The 24,280-nt window shown below is 40.9% G+C and overlaps 1 long non-coding RNA gene across 1 annotated transcript; it reads right to left on the bottom strand.

Annotated features, from left to right (window-relative positions):
• Positions 1-150: 150 nt before the first annotated feature.
• LOC116785489 lies at positions 151-24,231 on the bottom strand. The gene is made up of 3 exons (XR_004356563.1): positions 24,087-24,231; positions 21,881-21,925; positions 151-357 (listed from the first exon to the last, which is right to left on the bottom strand). It is a non-coding gene; the product is annotated as an uncharacterized LOC116785489 (long non-coding RNA).
• Positions 24,232-24,280: the final 49 nt, after the last annotated feature.

Genomic DNA, 24,280 nt, shown 5'->3' with positions numbered 1-24,280 from the left:
TGCGAATTACCCGGACTGTCTCTTCTGGAAGTATGGCCCGGGTTATTTTATTTTCTTTTTTAAGCTTGCATCAAAATAAGTACGTGTGCTTGCAATTTGCTAATGGAAAGCACAGCTTTTTTTATTTATTTAATTTTTTTTTTGGTCAAATCATTAAATAGCTGTCACGTTATGATAGGAACAGATATTCCCATGAAATGTAAAGCAGGTAATGGCCAACTTTTTCAAGCTTTCGATGGTTTAATGAAGAGTTTATGGAGCACTGGGTACCTGTGTTTTCTGTACGAGGCAGAGGACAGAGTTCTTCGGTGCTATGGATACTGTAGTAACCTGGTAGCTAAGGGCCTGTAGCAACTCCTGTGAAGGTAAACAGATGATAATTGAGGAGGGGAACACACCGGCATCATACTTCATGGGTAATGGGGAAATTAGACCATCTGTTACAGAAAGGCTCAGGCTATTTTTTTCTTTTTTAGACCTTAATTTACTTTCATATGTTAGAGTTTGTTGATGTATATTTAATGGTGGGTGCACCTTTCTCAGTTAACAGTTGAACAGTGTGAATTTAGTGCTAATTACTTAGTAATGGAAATCTTAATCGTCGGCTGATTAAAACTTTAATCTCAAAGTGGCTGAAGGAAATCTGTCTGTACTGATAAGGTACCTTAACTTGCTTTAGAGCCTTTCTGTAAAACAAAAAAAAAACCAAACCAGAAAACAAACGCTATATTTAAGGTGTAAGGCAAACAAGGTTTACACCATTAAAGAGAAAGATAAAGTGCCATTCCATTTTATAATAGCTACGAGTCATGACAATTCTATCTATCTTCCTTTCTGAAGTTCAGTTAAACGCATTTACAAAAAAATTAAAGATGCTTTCTAATTAAAAATAGAGACACTAGTATCAATACAAATAAACAGAAGTACAAATATGTGAATCCTGTTGTTTACATAAGGGAATATATAGTCATGCTTTTCTTCCACAGTTGAACCATAATGCTAACATATTAAAAGCACAAAATATGGCGTTTGTGGAACTGTTTGGTGTTCCCCCCCCCAAAAAAAAAGTCCAAACTTTCATAAGAAATGAGGTTAGTTTTCAATAATTGGCACAATATAAATGCTTTATCTACATTCTCTTGGGAATAAACTCTGTGTTCAGGCTCAATTATATAAGTTCATTTTTATGTAAGACTTATAAAAGAGAAACTGATTTTTATTTTGTACTTATTACTAATCCATAATGTCCTCTAGATAACTCCAGTTCCTATGTTTGCCTTTTGTGTCAGTCCTTTAAGGTATAAGTGGAAGGATTTTGTTATCATGGTCAAGGTGACAACAAATCTTCCTTAGCCCTTACAACTCCTGCAGATCACTGGCCTTGTCTATGCGACTAAGATTTGTAACCCTGTAGTTACCTCCCTAAAGACCCGCCCTGCAAATTTCCAGGAAAGCTTATGCTGGGAGTTAACACCTTTAACTGGAGTACTACCAGCTTATATTTGAAAGAGTTGAAGGAAACATTCTCCAGTTGGTTTCTAGTAGTTGCAAATTTGCAGGCTGAACCTCTTGGAGATTTTATTCTCTTTCATTATATTTTCTTGGGATTTTTGATTTGGCCAATATTTTTTAATGGTTTTGGTTTCAATGACCTATCCAAGAAATAGCAAAGATGTATAACTAGAGCAGATAAAAGTATTCATTTATTAATGACTCCTATTTCATCTTATATCTAAAATTTTCTTGCTCCTTACTTTCAACTTATATGGATATATTCTGTTAAACAATCAATGTCTCTGTTCCACTCAAAGGATTTCAAATACATGTAGCAGTTGCATATTGCTCTAGAAATATTTATATATTTTGGAGATTATCAATTAGTTAGTAGGCTGACAGATAATTTGCAATTTAAACACTTTTTCAAGATCACTTATTCAGCAATAACTGTAGTTAGTGCCTCTGGCTTTAGGCATATGTTGGGATATGCTGAAATTCTAACACTGAAGGAAGAATTTTGTTGCCACCACAGGGACAGTCAGCGCTGGAAAAGCCAAGGCCCTACATTGCAGTTGCTGTAGTTCCACTGTGTTAGGCAGAGCTCAGGATCAAGTAGTGTGTGTATGGAACTACTCCATGCAACACTGCAGAGCTCCCTACTCTGAGAGTTTGGTCAGCCCTGTTAACAAGGGGCTGGGGCACATTTTGGGGTACTTGTGGCCATTAGAAGCAATAGAGACCAGCAGTTCCTGTGCTAAAGCTTTGCCTTTCTCCTGGCAAAGGCCAATAGCAATGACGGTGCAGTTCCTTGAGCACATTTAATCTCACTGAAGATCTTTGTGGCAGGAGCTTTGTGTTTACATTTCTGTCCTGTATGCATGCTAAGGATTGATTGCTTTCTGAACTCTTTTCTTGTATCCTTTTACATTTTTGTTTCAGGATTTTGTGTAATAATCTGTTAAGTATTTTCCTGAATGCTGATTGTCTTGGTGGCAATGTTAAGATAAATTGAAGTAGAGTTAAAATGAATTTATGTGAGTGCAGTGCATGTGTTAATCAGATATTTCCAAATTAGTTAGTAGCAGCAGCACAGCATGTCCACAAGGTTTATTGTACTACAGGTGTTTAATGGGATAAGGACTGTACTAGGCCATATAGAATCTACAAATGTAGGTTTTTCTTGTTTCACAAACTTTTCCACCTATTGGGGTGAACGCTGAAGACACTGTAGTTCTACTTCAAACCAATACACTGGAAAAGTTGCTGCTGCCCATTGTCCTGTTTTGTTGCAGCATAGGATTGCTCTTGTTGTAGCATGGGATTGTTTTGTTGATGCATAGGATTGCTCAGTGTTGTCCCTCCTGTCACCATTACTCTCCATTTCATGCTGGCAGCTGGCAGCCCATTACCTGAGTGCTGACTTTGGCCAGCAGTCCATGTTTTCCCTTCGGATTAACAGAGCGCAGTCGTTGTTTTCAACCTGTCTGAACCTATCCTTATCTATGTTAGGTATAGCTAGGACAGAGCCACTGATCCTTCAGCATGTCAGTCTGTGTGTCCTCACCACTGTTAAGAAAAATCTTTATCAGCATGTATGCATTTATGTCCTTGGCCGTGCACCATATTGCATGCCTTTTAATATGGAGACAGCAAGCTGCTGCTGTAGAATTAAGAAAGAATGAAGTGTAAACTTAAATCAGCGTTTCAAAATATTTTATATCAAGTGTAGCATATTCATCCTCAAATTATAGTAGTAAACGTGTTCTTGAGAACTTACACATCTGCTAACTAATTTGAATGAAAATTCATCGAAAATGGTTATTCAAAAAATTTGGCATTGTGCATTAGAATCACTTTTACTTTTAAATTAACTTGAAAATGTGAAGGTACGGGCTTTTCAGACTTTTTGTATGTTTTGTGTAATCTCATATAAAAATGGAGTAATGGTATTTTTTGATTGTAAGTTGATTCTGTGGGAAAAAGAAAATAATCTACTTAGAGAATTTCAAACAGAATTAGTCTCTCTCCTAATGAGAGGCCTCTTACGGGCAGCTACAGCTTATAGCTTAAATACTGATCCAGTAAGATATGATATCCTGATGAAAATACACAGTTAAATGTGAATCTTCTTCAGACTACGAGTTATACACCAGTCTGTTTACCAGATATGTTTTCAGATAGGAAAAGAATGGAGTAAATGTTACTTTTCTTGCAAATATCTATTGTGTGTTTGCACCATTTGTGCTGAGCAGGAGGAAGGGAAGTGTAATTGAGGAAGCAAAAGGAAGAGGAAAGTTGAAGACATGAGGGAGTGGGATACATCTTCAGGGCAAGGCAGAGGCCAGGAGAAAGGAAAACTGAGGAGCATGTCCCTGCTGTTTTCCAGTGTTTGGATGATAAAAACCAGCTGTATATCAGTTCTAGGCAGCTAACGTGCTTCAGCCTGGTATAAGTAACTTCAGTGCACTAATAAATTTAGCTATAGAAGTTATATGTCTCTAATTATCTTCAACATCACGATGACTTAATTTAAACATTGCTGACATTCAGAATAAAATAAATCTAATCTATGTAGAAACACACAGCTTGAGCATTCAAAACACATTAACTCTTCTATCTCTTGATAGCATAGTATGTTACTGTTTATAAAGATAAATTTAATATCATTAAGAAGTATATATACCAAAATACTTTAATAATCGGAATTAATGTTTAGCACTCCAGAACAAAACTATAGTTTTTCGACTTATGTTTGGTATGTATTTCTAGATCTTAGCTTGTTAGGGCTAAAGCTTAACTCTGTAACTCTTAGCTTTTGAGGAGCCATAACGTAGGTTTGAATGCTAAATTGTTCTGCATTTCAAATGGCTGACTTATGTTTAACCTTCATGTAATTATTGGTCAGTGATAATCACAATTTGGTAAGTTATATAGCAATGGAAGTCTTGAAGAGTGTTTTTTCTTCATTTTGGCAGAGAAGTGACTATTGATATTTCCACTCTGTGCCAGGGCCAAAGAATAAAGTTTGTTAAGGGTTGAATAGGCCAGATAGATAATGCTACTACTGTTTCCAGCAGATGCTAATGCAGTGTTTTATTTTGCACATATATTAATCTTTGCTGCCTCAGTACAGAATGGTGAGGGTAACTATGTCAGTCCTAAAGGTTAATTTCATTCTTTTTTAAGGCATGCCATTATTCTGTTAACCATAATTGCTCTTTTTTGAATGATTAATTTGATCATATGAACTGTTTCTAATTATATTGGTGGCTGGCAATTTCCTGTACTGAGAAATTGTAGCTGTGATCATATCCCATTTACTCAGTATATATGCCTTGAGAAAAATGCTCACTGACAGGCATTTTCAGAAACATCCACTAATTTTGAGAACTGTTTGGAGACTTTATATAAGATGCCTAGCACTTGTTTTACATTGGTGTTGAGTACGTGCAAATGTAGTTGACAAATGAGGGCTGAAACAACTGGATTTGAAGCATGAGATGAGCAGGCTTGTAAATGCAGGCTGAACTGCTAAATTATCACCTGTGCTGTTTCTGCAGTGAAAACTGAAAGGAGTAGGATGTGTTTCTTGCACATTTTACAGTGTTCTTACACTCTTCTCAAGCTCGACATGCTCACTCCTGTAAGCTCTATTTGCTCGCTTCAGTTATTGTTAATGAAGCAGAGCGTGCGCTCTGCCAGGCAGTGCAGGGCTGTGTGAGACACTCCTGCCTGGTGAACTAGCCCTGGCAGGGAGCAGAAGGGCTGCTGGGCTGCCTGCAGGACTCACACTGTCAGCAGCTCAACCCTACACACAGCACTGATCCCACCGTGGCAGTTCCGGCTCCAGTGCCAAATCTGCGTCCAGTTTACATACAGCAGGAGAACATCAGGCTGCCTCAGCTGCATTTACAGCAGCTGAACTAAACTGTAATTCAAATGAAGAATGTGCTCAGCAGAGAAGAGGTGTTGGGCCTAGCCAGCGTGTAGAACACAGCTTACACGAAGATTCACCCACCCTGCGTTGTCTCACGCTGAAGCTGGGCATGGTTGTAGTACCACCGTGCTAATAATAGCATCATTGCCGTGGGCATGAGCCACCCTGTGTTGAACACTCCTCCTTTTGCAACTGCTGCAGCAACTGGACATGTGGTGTTTGCTGAAGGGCTGATGTTATGTGCATTTTCTGGGTTCTTCAAAGCAGGAATAAACTGTTTGCGCTGGTCCAAAGGAGGTGATAGGCACTTAAATGGCACTTAGAATTCAGGAGTCTCACTGATTCAAATGCCCAAATTTTGTCTTGTCCCAGAAGTACTTTACAGAGCCCAGAAGAGGCACTTTTGTTTTTTACTAAAAGTACACCACTGATAGCTTGCACCTCACTGGGAACTGCAATACCAGGATCTCAAAACTGAGCATTCTCTCTGGTGATCCAACATAGAGGCCTTCAAAGTGCAACTAAGTGATTTGCCACAGCATTCCATCTTAAATGCACATTCTACATGTGTTCCTTGCTTCATCTACACTTGTAAAACTGTAATCCCAGTGCCTGAGGGGAGTCTGGTCTAGCCCACTGTAGACCTGCAGGAAGGAATTGCTGCAAGCCTTTTTATGTGCTCCCTGATTTGCCTGTCCTCAAGGATTTTTACAGGCAGGCAGCCTGTAGGCCTGGTATGGATGTGTCCTTCACAATACATTAAAGAACTTTATCAGACTTCCACTGGCTTGTTAAAATGGGACCTGTGATCCCTGCCACTACACACACACCGCCTCTCCAGCCCTGTATTGCCCTTTCTGATTGCTGTTGCCACTTCTGAGGCTGGGACATACCTCTGTTCATGAATCAGCTGAGGCACTACTGCAGTTCTCAGCCTGTGTGAAAGGTAAACCAACTCCCTTCATGAATGGATCACACGTTTCTGCTTCAGTGTTTTGGGCCAGAGAGCTTCTGCTGCCCAGCTGCAATCCGCTGTCTGCCTTCATCTTCCTGGGGCCATCCTAAGTGTAATAAATTGTGAGGCATGCTCTCAGAATTTACCACTTTGCTGACTGTATGAACAGGAAATAGAAATCTGAAGGGTGCTTTGGAGATGGTTTTTACAATGCAATATAAGCATATTGACTGGGCCTTTTCAGAAGTCTATGGATATGCTCACACTGGGATAGTTGCTGGGTCTAACTGATTCAGGAAAGAACATAAAGAAGTCATTGATTCAGTGGGAAACATTTACCCAAGAGTCATGTTTGAATAGCTCAGATCTCGGAGCAGAATTCCATTTTGGCAATGGCCAGTAATCATTTAAAAATTTACTGTGGCTTCTGAGAATTAATTTCTAGGTTGGTTTAAATAACCAGTTATCATATTCTTTCATTTCATTTTCATGTTGTTGTTGGGGAATTAATTGTATATTAAGTTTTGAATAATTTTAAAGATTTCATTTATGTCCCAACTATTCTTGCCTTTTAAAAAGAAAGTCTCAAGGGCAGAGACTTAAAAGCCTTACATGTTTTTATGGCACCAGTATGGGAGCCCTCAGCATGAATGTGTCCTGTTGAAATTGAAATACTGAAATATAAATGTTAAATAATGATGTCTTCTGAAAGTAAGAGCCATAGTTTTTACAAACCTTTTGCACATTCATGAGTATGTGCCAGGTAGACGAGCACTCTGGAGTTTGAAAGATGAACCCCTTTTGAACTATAAGGATCCCATCTCAGTATGATTCCTGGGGAGAAAATCTTGTCTTGTCCAAGTGTTTTGGATTTATGTAGGCCCTGTGGAGTTCACTGGTGGGTTTATTTGGCAGGTGAGCCTTATTAACCTGCCAGCAAGGGACTGTTTGACCTGCTTAGGTCTGTAGAGCTTGTAAATAAAGATTCTGTCAGGGAAGAGAGATTCTCTTGTGCTTTGGACTATTTATATCTCTTCTAACTGTGGCTGTTAAAGCTTATAAAGAAACAGAAGGTCTGGGATGTGAGACAGAAAGCCCTGAGGGAGTCTTACGTGTTGTATTTGGATTGCTGTGTTAATATCCTAAAATAAACGCGGCATGCCAGAAAGTGGGGAATACTTTTATTGTGATTATTATTAACTCGAAGACATAAATTATTGGTTATTGAATGGAGTATAGCTGAGCTTGGCTGCAGAGGACAATAAAATAACCTCTTAATTTAACACTAGCAGCTACTGGCAATCAATGGGAATCAGACATTTAACCAGCTTCATTTCCCTCTTTTTTCTTTATCTTTTTCTTCGCATTATTCTTAAGTTTAATAATTACTAGTATTAACGTTTTTTGCAGTTCAGGTAACTAATTTGTTTACAACAAATTGTAATCATAATCAACCTGTGATAGACTCATCATCAGTGGAATTACTTTAATTGGGCAGAAATATTATATTGAAAGGTATGTTGTATTTCAGATTGAAAAAAATCTCTTCAAGAAGTCTTTTAGCCTGTCTAGTGCAGGTCTGATGATAGGGTCCTTTCTAACTCTGTGACATGTAATTTTAAATAAGTGTGTCTGAATCAGTGAAAGGACTTTACGTTATTTTATTTATGCTACTTATAATGTAAGAAAATGTTTTTCTCTTACTCAGAAGCCACCAGTTTGGACTAGTTGAGCAATCTTTTTAAGAAAGGTTTCCTTCTGCTTCAGCTGACCTACAAAGACACCCAAGTGCTACTGCAGATCAAATGACGGGTTCAGCGTCTGCCAGAGTTGAGGTTTTGAGTCTATATTCCTTGTTCATTCACTTGAAAGTCAATTTTGCAATATTTCTGCCTTCTGTCCTGAACAGACTCAATAAATGTTTTTTGACCTTAGTCGGGTTAGTCTGTTCTGCTACTTACTCATTCTAGAGATATTTTAAAATATTAAACAGTTTGTAGAGAATCTGTTGAATTTACAATTACAAACATGCTGTCTGCAAAAGTATTTCACCCACGTTGCTGCTGCGGCCCAGGAGAACTTGCTATTGGGGAAGGACAAGTAGGGTATTACTGCTGATGCACACTGAGTGGAGAAGGGCTTCCAAATTCTTCTTCCAAAACTTTGCAAGTGGAAGCCACTCAGAAGAGATGCCAAGAGAGGCAGTGCCCTTCCTTCTTTTGTCTACCTCCTTTCCAATGGGCATGTCTTTTATGAGCTGGAGCCCCTGGCTCCCAGCCCTGCTATGATGTGGGACTGGCAAACTGCTGTGCACCTGTTCCAGGAGGATTAGCCACCCAGTGATAGCCCATGCCCAGAATTTCCTCCACAGGTGGTAGTACCCTTCAATAAGTGAGTCAGAACCATTTGACTTAGAGCTTTTTATAGTTGTTGTTGAGGGTAATGATAATCATCCTAACGAAGTCTAGTTCTTAATCTCTCATACTGAATAGTTATGCCCCTGGTTAAAGAAGATACCAAGCTGCCCTTCACTCCCATCCCTATCAGCTTTACCAGCACTGGCAAAACACTGCTAACCTTTTATGATGATCTGTCATTACACTGGGAAGCGAGTGTTGTCTGGTAGATGAGATACCAGGCTGAGGCCAGAATTGACTCCGCTAATTAATTCACCATTGGGAAATCTAAGACAATATTACTTCCTCTGCTGTTCTGATTTTCCTAACGATAAATACATTCGTTTGAGAATTCAATAAACAACTCATGCTGAAAATCAAGTATGCCAGGATTGGTTTGCAGAACGAGGCTTTATGTTAAATTTTCTAGTCCAAAGAATCAAATATTGTCTATATTGTATTCATACATGTTGATATGCACCATATACCAGTATGGTGCAATTGATTACAGAAATAATATTCACCACATTTTTTCTCTTTTGTCTACTGCTTACAAGCCTTTGTCATTCTAGGAGAACACAGGTTTTGATATAAATACTTTATTTTATTGCTCTTGAAAACTGTGTCCATATAGTTGAAGGAATAAATGTCCTAAATATGATTCCACCCAAGCCTCTCTTTTTTTCTTTTTATCTTCTTCTCTTCTCTATCTCCTTCTTTTTCCCTTTTTTTTTCTTTTTTTTCCCCCTTCTGTTCTACAAATACATAAAAAGAATCAGGCACTTCCTGCTATCCCTAAGCACAAATTTAGTTCCTGGTATATCCACTCTAACGTATTCAGGAAGGAAGGAATAATCTTTCTGAGGCTGTAGTGCTTTTACAGTGGCTGCAGTAGCTGTAGCTCAGACTGTAGCTCCATACTGGAGGAATTGTGTAATGTTTGATCTTTGGGAGTAATAAGGAACAGGTCCATTCATAGGTGAGAATAATACACATTGTGCAACGCAGTGAAGAGACAAATGCTCCCGCATAGAGGAGACTACCATCTGCTAGAATTAAACAATTCATACCAGACACAAAATTCACTGAATAACAAATTTTTTTTTTCTAAAATAACCCCCTCAGTTTTCTGGCTAGGATAAAGTAAGACTGATTAGGTACCACTTGTAAAAGGTGGATTTTATGAAAGAGGATGTTAAGTGCTCTAGAGAAGAAGGATTTGCAGGAGAAGCATGATAAGATAAAGATTTGGCCAAAATAGGACTGGGAAATGGCTAAGTGGGAACTGTGAGCTGAGTGTGTGGGAGGGAAGGAGGCAAGCATTCATTTCACCCAACACTGAGAACAGAAAAAAGACAGGAGTGGAGGGCAGATTTCTGTTTGCTAGTCTGCTTAAAATTAAATGACCTGTTGATTTCAGTCCTGCAAGGTATTAAAACTGTGTTCATTAGGCTTTTAATGTATGTTTATCAGTGAGTTTGTTGTGAATAGTTTCTATCTGCCCTTTCTTCTAACTACTCTCTTTACCTCACCAAAAAAATCCAGGTGACAACCAGCCTGATTCACCTTTCAATTCAGTAAGATTCTACTTGATTTAGATCTGGCTGCTTTGCTTTAAAGATACCAGCTGTTAATTGTAAGCAGCAGCTGTAGGGCTGCTCTAGTGTTCACCTACGAGCAGTCAGGCCCAATGTACCCTCACACCTTCTCCTGGCTCCCATGGCAGCGGGAGTTAGGACAGAATAGCACAGGGTAGGTTTTACTGTTGGTGCAGCAGGAAAACAGAGCTGCCTGGCAAAGCAGCCTTTTGTGGAGTATATCAAGCTCTGGCCCTGTTTTGCCATAAATTAGCTGGTTTAATAAACATTTCCTGCAGCCTTTAGTAAACAGACTGTTTCATACTTGAACTTATTAACATACTCTTATCTTTGCTATAAAATGTATATGATCATGAGAGATTTCCGAGTGACAGAGTGATTTGTGAAAACATCCGCATAATGTTTTTCCACTCGCTTTCAGCCCCGTTCCTGGATTTGCTGGCTGAGACAATGTTTGGAGTAAAGTCACATGATTGATCTGCATTTTCTTGCAGTCTCCCTGAGCTGTTGCACCACTCCTTTTCATGCCAGGTATTCTGTTGATCTATAGATCCAGGCTCCTTCTTTTAAGGGTAATCAGTCAAAATTACACAGTGCTTAGGATTTCAGTCAGAGAGATTATGTCAGAATTAGAACATTCTTGAGTGAAGGTCATATAAATCAATCCTTCAGTTATTCCATTTTCAGTTTCATTGTAATGAACAGTAGCCTGCTTGCAGTGAGAAAGCTTATGGTGCTAGAATACTGATAAGACGATACTGCATTCAGAGTACATTTTCCACTATTGGATGAAATCTGCAATGCGATATATGACATATATGCAACGGTCTGTGCTGAAAAGCCTTGAAATTGTCAAATGATAACATTCTGGGGATGATGCTGGTTTGCAAAATCATTGAATCCTCTTTATTGCAGACAGAATTCTAATGAGCAAAATAATAACAAAGGACTTTTAGTAGAATTGTATAAGAAAAACATACCATTCTTTCAAGTTATCGTATTAAACAGGTTAATGGTGTATTGTTGTGCATACTTAACACGGGGGTGTGGTTTTTACATGGGCAGTAATGCCTAACAATTAACATCACTTTTCCTACTTAAAATACTTGACAAGTGATGTAGCTAAGTAGCCATTTTAATTGCCTGTGAAATTGGAACACTGAGAAGTGAGGAACTTGGCATTGGGATCAGGCTGATGGGATTTGTTTGCTGCCAGTTACTCAGGTGGTTGTCTGAACTCCTTGATCATTCATACATACAACCTATATGTACTTCCTAATGTATATATTGAACCTGTGCTCACAGGACACTATAAAGCAGGTACTACTCTTTGAACACACTCTTACTCACCCTGGGGAAATTGCTAAAGCATGCATACTTCTATTTATTTACTATACACAGCCCTCCACTGACGTGCCAATATTCCAAGGCCTATATGTTCCAGTCTATTTACTCGCTTCCCTTTCACTAGTTCTGTGCTTCCCACCAGCATCCCCCTGGGTTAAGCATATTTGGTTACCACTCAGTCCTGATTTGCATGTGGCTTCCTCCAGTTCCTGTGCACCCTTGCCCTGCATAGAAGCGCAGCTGGAGGCTGCAGGGAGGAGGAGGAGCTCTCCAGGGTTCTGCTCAACCTGAGGTGCAAGGATCTGGGGAGAAATTCCTCAAATCTGCCCTTCAATCCAGCCAGCTTGAATCACCTTGCAGAAATGACATGCCCAATAGCCCTAGAGGCCAAGTGATGCATCAAACTGGTAAAGTCTCTCCATGTCAAGGTTAAAAATGGAAACGGGAAGTCTGGCAACTCCCTGTCTACCTGCCTGCATCATGATGTTCTGAGTAGTGTCCTGAGTGAACACCTTGCAGTACTCCTTGTGTTGTTTCTGAAAGGATGGTAGACCAATGGAGGTGGAGACAATGGTTGTGTAGGAGGAGGGGGTGGAGTTTCAGCAACAATGAAGTTGTGAGCTCACGAGAACTGGGCCTGCAGCTGATAGACTCACTTTCTGAGGGTCCATTCAGGAGCCATCTTACCATGCTGGGAGTTGCAGGTAGTCTTGAAGAAATGTGTAACATAGATTTTAAACAAAATTTGTAACGGGAATTTTTAAGGAGGTGACTTTAACATTATCTTTCTGGTTTTACTGGAAATCTAACAGCATCACCTTTTTATCAGCAGCTTCAGTGGGGACATTTGAAAGGATCAGTGCTACCTGACGGATTGACCTTGACTCGGGCTACGCAGTCGGGGAAAACATTTGCAGAGTTTTTACACCAAGCCTGCTGCTTGTGAGTGTAAGAACTGAGGGATGACAAGCTTAAGACAAAGCATGAGGACCACAAAGGCCAGTGATGATAATCAAGCAAAATACAGAGGAGCTAGAAGGAATGGGGGAGAGATAAAGGGGCACAATAAGAAGTGCACCAGGATATTGTGCAGCTCTTCTGGAAACAATCACAGATGTTAAGCAGCCCATTAGGGAGGAACAAATCTCTCCATAATACCAGACCTGGCCAACTACAGCATGAATGCAAGTGTGGGTATGCGAGCGTGGGCCGTGTGTGCCTCTGCAGTGCGGAGGCTTGAAGGCAGGTTTGCCACCACCACACACGAGCTGGGACACAGCAATGTACAAGTAACCTTGGTGACAGAGGCAGGGCTGAAACAGCGGATTCATAGCTCCCAGCTCTGTGCTCAGACCACTAGACTACCTTCCGTGTGTGTTTATCAGCAGCGATGAAATACAGCATTGCTGCTGCAGGCAGTGCAGGCAAATGGCAGCAACGCTCTGTGCTCACCCTGTTTCTCCTACTCCTTCCCCAAGCACTGCTTTCTGACTATGACCAGAGACTGGATAAAGGGACTCGCAGGCCTTTGGTTTAGCCCAGTGCAGTCGTTCCAGTTTCCATAATGCCAAAGGAAGCCTTCATCCAACCTAAATAAAGAATAGGATGTGGCGCTGTAAGTTTCTTTGTTTTCAGCCTCTTAATAAATTCTAGAACAAATGCACTCAATTTGGATGCAGAAGAACATTTTCTTACTGTCAGCTGTACAAGCTGGTCTTGAAGGCTGGTAGTCACTGAATCCTTTTTGTCCTGTACTTCAATGCAAGGAAAGCTCTGGAGACAAAATCTGTAAATCTCTTCTGCAGTACTTTTTCCCTGCCTCCACCTCCTTCCTCAGCGCCGTCTGCAATTCTTACCTTCAGCCGGTTTATGAAATGTCTCAGCTGAATAAAAATATGTTGTAACTGATATAGCAGCAGGACTGGAATTCATTTCATCTTTATTACAGTGAGATGAAATTAGTTATATTGACATCTCAGTTATAAAGGGAGCAAAAGCTGCAGTATTTTTTTACCCATGTAAGTAAAATAACTGTTGATAATCCTGATATGCTATATAGCAAAATTATTTTTGTATGAGGCTGTTTCACAATATAATGTAAATATATGGATTGCACAGGTGTTAGTAGGAACAGAATTTGCTCATGATAAATAATCCATGACCTTACTTTGCTTCAGTTAAATTCCAGTTTATTTTCATTTTATTCATTCTCCTTGTGATACCTGAGTTTGTGATAATAAAGACTCTTGGGATTCTAATTAGTGACTTTTGAGGAACATCATTATCACAGTGAGTTGAGAAAAAGGTCAGTGCCTCCAGGAACCTGGCAAATACTTGGACTGGAGCACAATGTCTTTCATGTCAGTTTATTTAGATGATTCAAAGTTTTAAACAGAAAGGTAACATAATGATTAATACAAAGCCTACTATCACTTGAGAAATGTATTATCAAAGCCTGTCCTAAAAATTTCTTTGAACCAGATCTGTCATTTTTCGTTTGCACAATATTGACTTGTTCCTCTTGTTGTTTGAATTCTGCTTAACCAGACAAAAAAAAATCAGAGTAGTCAGAGAAAAGGAAATACCTTTGAGATTCATCCCTACTATATTTCCATTAATCTGAATGGAGGAGCAGCCATAGTATCCAGCCTATGTGCTCTGCAAGGAGAGAAATGCAGTTCCATAGACAAAAGGCATGGTCTGGTTAAATCAATTTCTATAGCATCTTGTCTCGATGTATTTGAGAGCACTATCCTTCTCAATTAACGTCAGCTCTGCTCTGGGAATACTCTTTGGTAGTTAACTGTTGCTGTTAGAGAGCTAACTTCAGATAGAACACAGCTGGCTTATGTATTTTGCTCTTAACAGTTTTGGTAATGGAACAACAAATGCAAAGCGAACAAACTCCTAAGCAGAACGCAGAAGATTTTCCACCCAAATAAATCAACTTTAAGGATAAGAAAAACCAACTGTAAATTTCTTTTTACTAACTCCAGATAGAAAAAATAAATTACAAACTTCAGGAACCCATTTAAGGTAGGTCTTAGGGTTTTCTTTTCCCTAGATTTCTAAGCCTTCAGTGTACTGGGGGTTTCACATGTGCCTCTGTGCAAACATCACTAATTTCCAAAATATTTCATTTTAAATTCATTCTTTGGCAGCTTCTTTACTTTCAGTTCCACTTACATCAAAGTCAAACAGAAAACCCTCAAACAGCCCAACTCCTCACAAAGCACAAGAATGGAGAAGGAGCAGACATGATGTTTAGGGAGGGTACCAAGAAAACATGGAATGTATGTGTAAGAAAGATCACAGATGAAAGAAGAACAAAGAAAATTGAAGAAAGAAGATTAAGGAAAGCAACTGAAAGGCAAATTTTTAACACACGTCTCAGCTTTGTCATGGCTTTCATGGGTAATTAATTACCCACTAGAGGGACGTCAACTCTTGTTGCCAGGTGGATTATGGCAGAAGTTGGACTTTGTAAAGTTCAAAGAGGAAGCACTGTGGTAAGAATGCAAGAGAAGATGCCCGTCCCCTTCCTTGGTAGAGTTTCGTGTTGCAAAGTTCTGTGTAAGTTACCAAGTAGACTGAAATCCTTTCCCTTTCTAACCTGGCTTTCATTACACTTCTACACAAAAACCCCCCACCTCTATTAACCTCTTTGTTCCTCTGTTGGTGAGGGCAACACCTGGAGTTGTAAGGGTGGCAGAAACAGTGTCTAGGACTAACTCAACTGCCACAGCCACCCCGCATGGGGTAGGCCATGCACACCTCAAGTCAAGTGCCTCGAGACCCACCAATAGTGACCCTTCATTCCACCTCAAACACCTCCCTGGTTCCAGTTTAGGACTTCCATCCTATGGCTTTTATTAGCTGCCCGTGGGTAATCATTTATGGTCTCTTATTCTCACTTCTATTTGTGCAGAATGGAGGAGGCTTTTAAAATTCAAAGCAGGCTCGGGCCTGTTCTTTCCTCATGGGAAACCACGAAAGGAAGTAGTAATGGATGCTTAGAATTGGAAACAGGGCATAGGAAAAGTAGCTCCTACCCACTTGTGTCATTCCTGAAAATCAGTAGTTTAGGGATTTCCTAACTTCCAAACATGACATTGCATCTAGACAAGCATGTGTCAAAGACTTCATGAAGCCTAGCTCCCTTGAATTTGTCTATTTTCTTGTCGAACCTATTAATTTATATTTTGGGGGTTTAGAACATCCTGTGGGAACAAGTTTACATGAAAATATATTTCCTTCTGTTCTTTGTTAAACCCTGCTCCCAGATAAACTGATTGAATTGCTATGGTATTATTAGCAATGATAATAACCATTTTCTACTCACTTTCCTCCCACCTTCATTATTTTTCAAACCTCTACGTTTCCCCTTCCTGTTGTAGGACAGAATTCTAACTCTACTCTGGCTCCACTTATACTAGAATCTTAGAATAATATGAAGGCTTTTCAGAGTCAAGCTATTAGCAGTGACAACAGTCTTCTCTTAACTCTAACCTTGCCTCTCTGCATAAGAACCATTGGATACATAAGAACATAATGCCAACTCAGAAAACATGCATAATTATTTCCACACAGGAAGTTTGCAGTTGATAGTTCAGTGTCACAGATAGAAATGACTTGTCTAACATTCTGTGAACTAAGTCAGAGCCAAAACAATTATCTAATGCCTGTGAACCCTCAGGGTCAACTATACTCTCTGCTGCCATGTGTAATGCCAGAAAAGTCTGCTGACAAACACCAGCCATCAGAAACACTTCTTTCTCCCAAACTCCATGTCACCATTTTCCAAAGTGGCCTGCAGTTACATTTTTCTCACCTTCAAATTCCCTGAAAAATAGTTCAGAGGTTCTGGCCACTACTGGTTCAACAACTCTGGTTTAAGGATTACTAAAAACATGGCATGGCTCCATTTGTCAGTGCCCTGATATGATCCTTAAAGAAACCAGGTTAAGGTAAATGTAAAATAATGTATTTGCAAAAATCCAAATATAAGCAACACATTTGCATTGCTTATCCAAAGCAACACACAGAAATGAAAAGAAATAGAGTATACAGGACATTTGCAGACCTAGAAGAGCAGCTGGCTGCACTCTGTAAGAAAACCAGGCACAGGTGCTGGGATTGCGCCCAGGGCCCTGATTTCCCAGCTGGCACGCTGAAAGAGGCTTCCCAGCTCAGGGAGAGTTAGATGTCTGTTCCTTGGGAGGAGAGGCCTTGGAAAGGGGAGGAGGTTGTTCCCTTGGCACGACAGGAAAGCACTGCTGGCTGAGCCAGCTTTTTGTTGATATCTGTTGGGCGTATTTCCTCTTTCAGCTGTTGGAATAGTGATTAAAAAAGAAAATGATTGATATATGTCATACTGGAGTGAGTGTGGGGCTTGTTTCCCTGACTGACAAGCAGGCTGGATGGCTCACTTTGACCTGCTGCACAAGTTAGTCCCAAGGAGTTCCTCTTGCTCTATTCAGCCGATGAACTGCTGGATATTTGCAGTCCCCAGCTAAGCCTTCAGTTTGTACACAAAATTCCCTCTTCATGTTGCTTTCAGAGGACAGCGACTGCTTTGGGGGACTTGACTTCCTCTGGATTCTGATCAAACCCAATGGTGAAGCTCTTTTATGTCAACTTTGTATCTTCTTACATACACGTATGACTTGCTAGCCACACTTTATCCACACGTGTAACCAGGATTAAAGCATGTAATGTGTTACTGAGAAAATACCTAATTGCTTGAAGGTAACAGGATGTTTGGGGGTGAATGCCTCCTAAGTCTGTCTCTAGGGGATACTATAAAGTGAACAGGGGCCAAAGACAGGCAGGAGAGAGGTTGCTGATTACATGGGAAAGCCCAGACAAAGCGTCTTCTGTATCTGATGCCTGAAATTCAGCAGCACAAGAAAAAGACAGGATACTGGCAAAGCACCACTGGGATGTACTTGTGCTGATGGCTTTTTGTTGTATTTCTATAGCTTCACATCACATTTTACCTGGTACTTCCCCCCAAGATTCTCATATACCTACAGATCAGTTCAAACCAAGTGTTGTCAACAGAACTGCCACTTCACTTGCCTTGCAAGTTGCCATTCTTTCTGTGTCACAAAAACAGAGATTAAAATGTTGATTTTTAGCTCTTCCCAAGACTTTTATGATATTATCTGGCAAGCACCAGGATTTGATTTTACAAATACGTAATTGCGCTGTTTCTTTACCACTCTGTGTGAACCTCTCTGATAGCAAAGGGACATGGCATGAATATGCATGTGTAGGATTGGGGCCCAAACAGCTTAGGTCCTGCTGAGGTCAAGACACAGACATCCAGACAAACACTGATTTGGAAAATTTACAGTATAGAGGATGGTTGTAGAAAGGGAAAGCGCACTGACCATTCCAAAGGAACCAACTCCTTTTTTAAATCTCTTAATCTGCTTTTCATTATCTCTGTGGGGAGGCCTCTTGAGAAAAGCAGCTCTTTGACTTGAATAAAGGAGGGGCTGTGGGCTTGCACGCTGGAATGGGGAGGTCATTGTACGGCAGCGTGGAATATGGGAGTGTTAGCCAGGTCAAGGAGAACAGGATAAAAAAGTGTGAGATCTGTGTTACAGGCTTGGTCTGGATTATGTAAGATAGAAAGTGTAAAGCTGAAAGGTAAATAAGAGAGAGCGATTCAAAGGTTTGAAAGACACATTCCGGTGAGGTTATTAAGGCTGATTGTCAGGGAAAAATATGAGCCAGGACTGATAAGATCTTCAGCAAAACCTGCAAGAAAGAGGTAACAACAGCTGAGGCCCAAGAGGGCTAAATTCTGCCATATGAATTTTAGGCATCGGGCTCCAGCAAATCAACCTCTCCATCTTCAGTATCTTTCTCATTTGTTCTTTTAACAGAAATGCTTAGTTCTGCTCACCTCCTTGGAGGCAGAGAAAGCCTGAATGTGCCTGGGGGACAATGGGATTACGGTGCATTTTGCCTGTTACCAAGTCATACAGCTGTGGGCATGTGCTGGTGTAATCCACTCCCCTCCAAACCAGTGCCTACCATGAGCAGCCTCAGTCTCACCAAATGGCTAAGGAAAGTTATGCTGTTGCCATTAAAATGACTCTTGGAAGTAGCACATTTTTCTCCTTTTTAGAATATAAAGGTAAAAATCCTCCTAAAATGGTGTACTGACCTGTTGTTTCTTTAATGGACACAAACAGGAAGGTATCTCTCCTTTGCAGGGACCTCCTGTTTCTCCAGCACTCCTGTAACATTGCCTGACTTCACTAGGAATTTGGTGATATATAAGGAGTGCAGGGACAAGTCCACAAAATACGGGATGGGTGGGGGGAGGGCTTCCCTGGTCACGTGCACTTCTTGTCTTCCTTCTTGATGGGTGCACAAAAGCAGAGGTGGCAGATTTAGGGCTTTTATTGACAGTAACACAACATTTGGTGTTTTCTTAGAAAAGACCTAACTGAGAGGCAGATGATGACCTATGATTGTTGGCTTTCTGTGTTTCTAATTGCAGACAGGAACTTGCAAACCTTACAGACTCAAAAAATCCTGGAAGGAAAGAATAACTCTAAATACAGAGTCTAAATACAGCCTGTCATTCATAAAATCAAATTGATGCATTTGGAGGCAGAACAGGTTACTTATATACAGGGTTGGTGGTTTTGCAGCAAAATCTCAGTCCTTCTCACACCAGCTGGACCTAACAGGTGCATTTTTAACACTAAAGACTCCTTTTGTCTTCCTCCCCCCCCCCCCCCCCCCCCCCCGTTTTTCTCAAGGTCTAAATCAGTTTGCTTTTTATAGATATGTTCTTCCCTTTTTTTGTTGTGCATATAGCCTGAACAGTGCTTGCCCTCCCTCTGCTTGATCCTGTCTGGACCAGAACCTTCTGGCTTTCCCCCCTCGTGCTCCTTCCGCCCCCCAAAACCCTCTTTGTGCGGTGATTACGCAGCTTCTCCGCCTGTTTGTTTCACATAAGCTCCATCTGGTGGGTAAAGCGAGAACCTCGGTGGTTTTCTCTCGGAACCGCAAGTGGTACTTTTCCCTCCAATTTGGAAAGATTTTCAAAATTACCTGTTTGTGCTCCCCTAGCTGCGTTCTCCTTGTCTGCCTGCATGTCAAATCTAACTAATGACAACCTAATAACGTTAATTGTATTTGTCATTTTATGTTGCTAATTTGGGTCAAGCCTACGCAATCTTTTAAAATACCACTTTTTGACTAGAATTTGAGCAGGTAATTATCGTTGGATCAGGAATGACTGTTTACAGCACGTTATTACCATCAAGACAATCTCTGTGTAGCTTTTCAGGGCAGTGTTTGAAGAGGCACCCAGGGCCGCCTGTTTCTGTGCTAATGTGTAGCCAGTGCTGCTTGTTTTTGGCGCATTTACAGACAGGAGTGAACTTGTGACCTGGACGTACATACAGCAACTCTGTAATCCAGCCACCACTTGAACTTTTACCTTTGGGTTTAACATCGACAGAGCAACAGGCTTCAGTATCCCACGAGTCTCTCCTAAAAATCCATGATAATGAATGGGAGTATTTTTTAAAAAAAAACTACTAATAATCTGTTGGTTTTCTCACTCGAGTGGAAACTTAATGCAACTTGCTACACAGTAATGTCTTTTTTTTTTATTCCTTTCTTTAGATTTACACTGAATAAAGATGAATTTAATCCCGTATTGTTAAACCTATTCAAGGAGACAACCTGGGGATTGCCATGGAAACAGATTCTACAGACTAAAAGCATAATCCTACTTTTAAATACTGTCTATGGACCTATGCTAATATGTATCTTACAGAATTGCACTGTGTATACACAAACACGATGCTGAAGCAGTGAAATGGCAAACCTGGTCTCCCAACTCATCAAATGCTAATTACACTCCCAATTCCTCCTGCTTGCAGCCCAGAGCATCAACACTGCACCTCCTTCCCCTCCACTCACTGAATCCCACTACCCTGGTCCCTTCCTGCCTCTGCTGCCAGCCTGGCTTCTCATCTGGGTGTTCCAGGGGACCGAGGCCGTGTCTGTGTAATGGTGGCTCTGGCAGGAGTGTCACAGACCTGGTACTGTTACACAGCCACTGTCACAAGCTACAGGGCACCTGCAGTTTGGAGTGGGGGGTCCTCTTATCCATCCTCAAAAACATCAACAGGATCTAGGAAGTGCTTCCTAGGACATGTCCTCAGGGGAGGGGCACCCTCTCCAACAGTACAGGCATCTTTGGCAGGCCACAAAGGAATCCTGCTCCCCAAATGCACCTGCCCACCACAAACGAAGGCTCGTTAGGGGCTGGTGACAGAAGGAGTACCACACAACAGCAGACAGGAATTTCATGTAACTATTACTTTGGCAAGTCTTTTGGCTTGTTCAGAGAACAATCTCTTGTTCAGAGATTTTCTGAACAAGAATACTACATATATAGTAGTTCCCTTACAGTTTTGCTCCCTGTTGATACTAACATTTGCTCCCCAATTTCTAGACAGATTTCGAACCTTCCTCATTGAGAATTATGGGTTTATCTGCTCCTTGTCATGTCTGTGCAAGTAATGCACAGCCGTAGGCATGTTCTGTGCTTTTGTAGGTCTTTGCATCATACCTCTTTTAGACAACTAAAACAGCCTTGCCTTTGTCCTATCACTGGGCTCTGCCAGGCATCACATTTGCCTCTTATTTGGAGGTTGTTTCAAATTGGTTTTGAGAACTCTTACTTTGCTTTTGCTTCTGTTAAACATTCGCGGGGGGGGGGAAATCAATATTTAATACTAAATAGTAATCTTAATTTTAAAATTAAATTTTCAAATCTTAACGTTCAAATATTACATTTATTTTAATTCTCAGATCCTTGTTAAATCCATCTAGAAAAAAGGCTTTGTATTTCTTCCTTTCAGTCCCTCATCCTATTCGTCCTAGAAAACACGTTTTTCAACAAGATGGCTGACAACTTTTCCAAGCAACATGGTTGTTTTAAGGCAACCAGGTCTAAAATGGCTGTAGCAGTTGAGTTTTTTAAAAATAAACCCCTAGTAATTATGGGTATGGTGATTTATTCTGGGGATGAGTGTTTTCTCTGTGAACTCATGGTCTGTTGCTCGGGATGGAGTAAAAGATGTTTTTCTTTAAAACAAAGACTGACCTGTGTGGAAGGTCCATGTGTCACCTACAGTCACTCGGCCTTTTCCTGTGGGAACAATCTGTACAACTACTTGGAAATTACTAATACTCCATCTTATCTTAAACATTACTTCACAATGCTTGGTAAATGCACACAAATAGTTTTCTGAAACTGTATCTATTTACAAATTTTTCACAGAGTATATTATCAATCCTTTTCATATATGGTAGAAAACCATGTAAATTCCAGGTACAAACAAATCTGGAACAAAAGACTGTACAAAAACATAACGAATTCAGCTCTGAAAAGGCACATGCATCTACATTGTCTGCCACCCTGAATACTAATGAATTTAATGAAACTATTGAAAGACTGGTTACTTGTCTGCATAAATGTATTGAGACCTCTGTAATCATCTGTTTGCTGTCTGAAATCTCTTGTCAATAGTTTAATGACTTCAGAGCATATTATTCTTCTTGTATAGGCTTCATATAATGTTTCTACATAATTAAGCAGCTTTGTTAGAGGAACTGCCATTAGTTGCCCCATTTCATTTGGTTTTGTTATCAGCCAACCAGAAAGAAAAAAGAATAACAGGAGAAAGCTACAAACCCAGTCTAGTGAGAGAGATGTGTAGATTGGGAAGATGTTTTTTTTGGTTGCTGCTTGTTTGTTTTTTTAAGATTGCCATATTAACATAAAGCGCTATTGTCAGGTTGCACATTTTAAGTAATTTTAACCATTTAAATGCACTACATTTTTAAATACTTGTAAACCAAACACAGCTGGCTAAAAGTCTTTTAGTGCGTTTGGGAACCTAACATTTTAATACTAGCTCTAGTAATTAGAGTACATAAATAATAATACCAATTAATTTGTTAACTATCATTAAATGCAAACAACACTAGTATTACTATAGCCAACACAGTGAAATGATGTGAGAAAAGGGCGTCTTGTTTTTTATTTTTAAATATTCAGTCAATTGCATAGTCCATTTTCACATATTCTTTTGAATCTTTTTCATCTAAATTTTTCACACTTAGGAGAAACCCCTGAGGAATTTCTTTAAATACACAAAAGAACTTTATAACATTACTAATTAATTTCCTGCATTTGCAAAGTCTCGAGCATGAAAGGATAACCGCAGAACTCATTCGGCTTTTTATTACCGTGAGGCTGTTTCAGTCACGGTTTGGGTAAAACCTGATGCTTCTGCTACCCTTGACATATAAGGGTAAATATAGGTTAAATAGCACCTATTTTCTTTGGGGTTTAGGTAGGTGTAGAGGTGATGCAATGCCTGGTGGTGTAAATGGCCTGTGAGGCAGGAGAGGTCTGAGCCCACGCACCCTGGTCCCTCTGGAGACCTGTCCTTGGGGCAGCCATCTTGTTGGCAGGGCTGTCAGCCATCTTGTCCACAGACACTTCCAGCAACTTCTACCCCCCCCTTTTTTTTTTTTTATTTGAATAAGCAAGGCATTAACACCCAAACCTCATGTACACAGCTTTTAAAATTTCAGTGCTCTCAGGTTAAATTATAATTTCTGCAGTTTGATTCCAGTTATTCGCTGCATCTGCCTCTGCAGTCGAAAGTATGCAAAATGAGTGGCACTACGTAATGCTATATTGACTACTGACATATTTGATAAGAGATCCTAACGCTGGTCAGTAGAACTGATATTTTAAGAATATCATGCTACGTTGTAGCCAAAGCATTAACCAGCACTAGCAAGGCACATCTGTCAATTGACTGATTTATGTGCTATTTCCTATCAAAGACATCACAGCTCCACAAGAAAGCTATTTTCATGACACATCCCTGGATCCGCAATCCATACACGTGTGCGCACTGGAACTGCTGCTGCCAAGCACTCCCCAAACGCCAGCGGCACGCTGGGCTTTGGCCCCAGGCGTGTGGCAACACTGCCGCGCACACTGCGGGATCCCAGGATTCTTAGGGTTGGAAGGGACCTCTGGAGACCGTCCAGTCCGACCCCGCTGCCAGGGCAGGAAGCACCATCTGGTGCTGGACCGCTGTACTTCGGGCTGGCGTTCTGTGTGGCCACAGCGGTCCGAGCGGCTCAGGGCGGCTCTGTGAGGCACCAGCGGCCGCCCTTCGCAGCGGGCTCGGGCTTCCCGACCGCGGACTGCGAGCGAGCCACCCTCGGACGTAGGAGCCCCGTCATCGGGGTAGCCTCCGGTACCCGCAGCAGGTCCCGACACTCACCCGCCGCTCCCCTCGGGCAGCTGCGGAGCCACACACTCCACAGCGCCTGCCCTTCGGTAGCGCCATCCCCACAGCCCGCTCCCGCCGCCCTCACCGGGCACTTCAGGACTACGACTCCCGGCGTGCCCGGCGCCGCGGGGGCGGTGCTGGGCGAACGCGGCTCCTCGGCGCTGCTGAGCCTGTGTGGGAGATCG

This window comes from Chiroxiphia lanceolata, chromosome 4, assembly GCF_009829145.1.
Source record: "Chiroxiphia lanceolata isolate bChiLan1 chromosome 4, bChiLan1.pri, whole genome shotgun sequence".
Classification (NCBI taxonomy): Eukaryota; Metazoa; Chordata; class Aves; order Passeriformes; family Pipridae; genus Chiroxiphia; species Chiroxiphia lanceolata.
The sequence above is the reverse complement of the archived record's forward strand: the minus strand, read 5'-3'. Positions and strand labels throughout refer to the sequence as shown.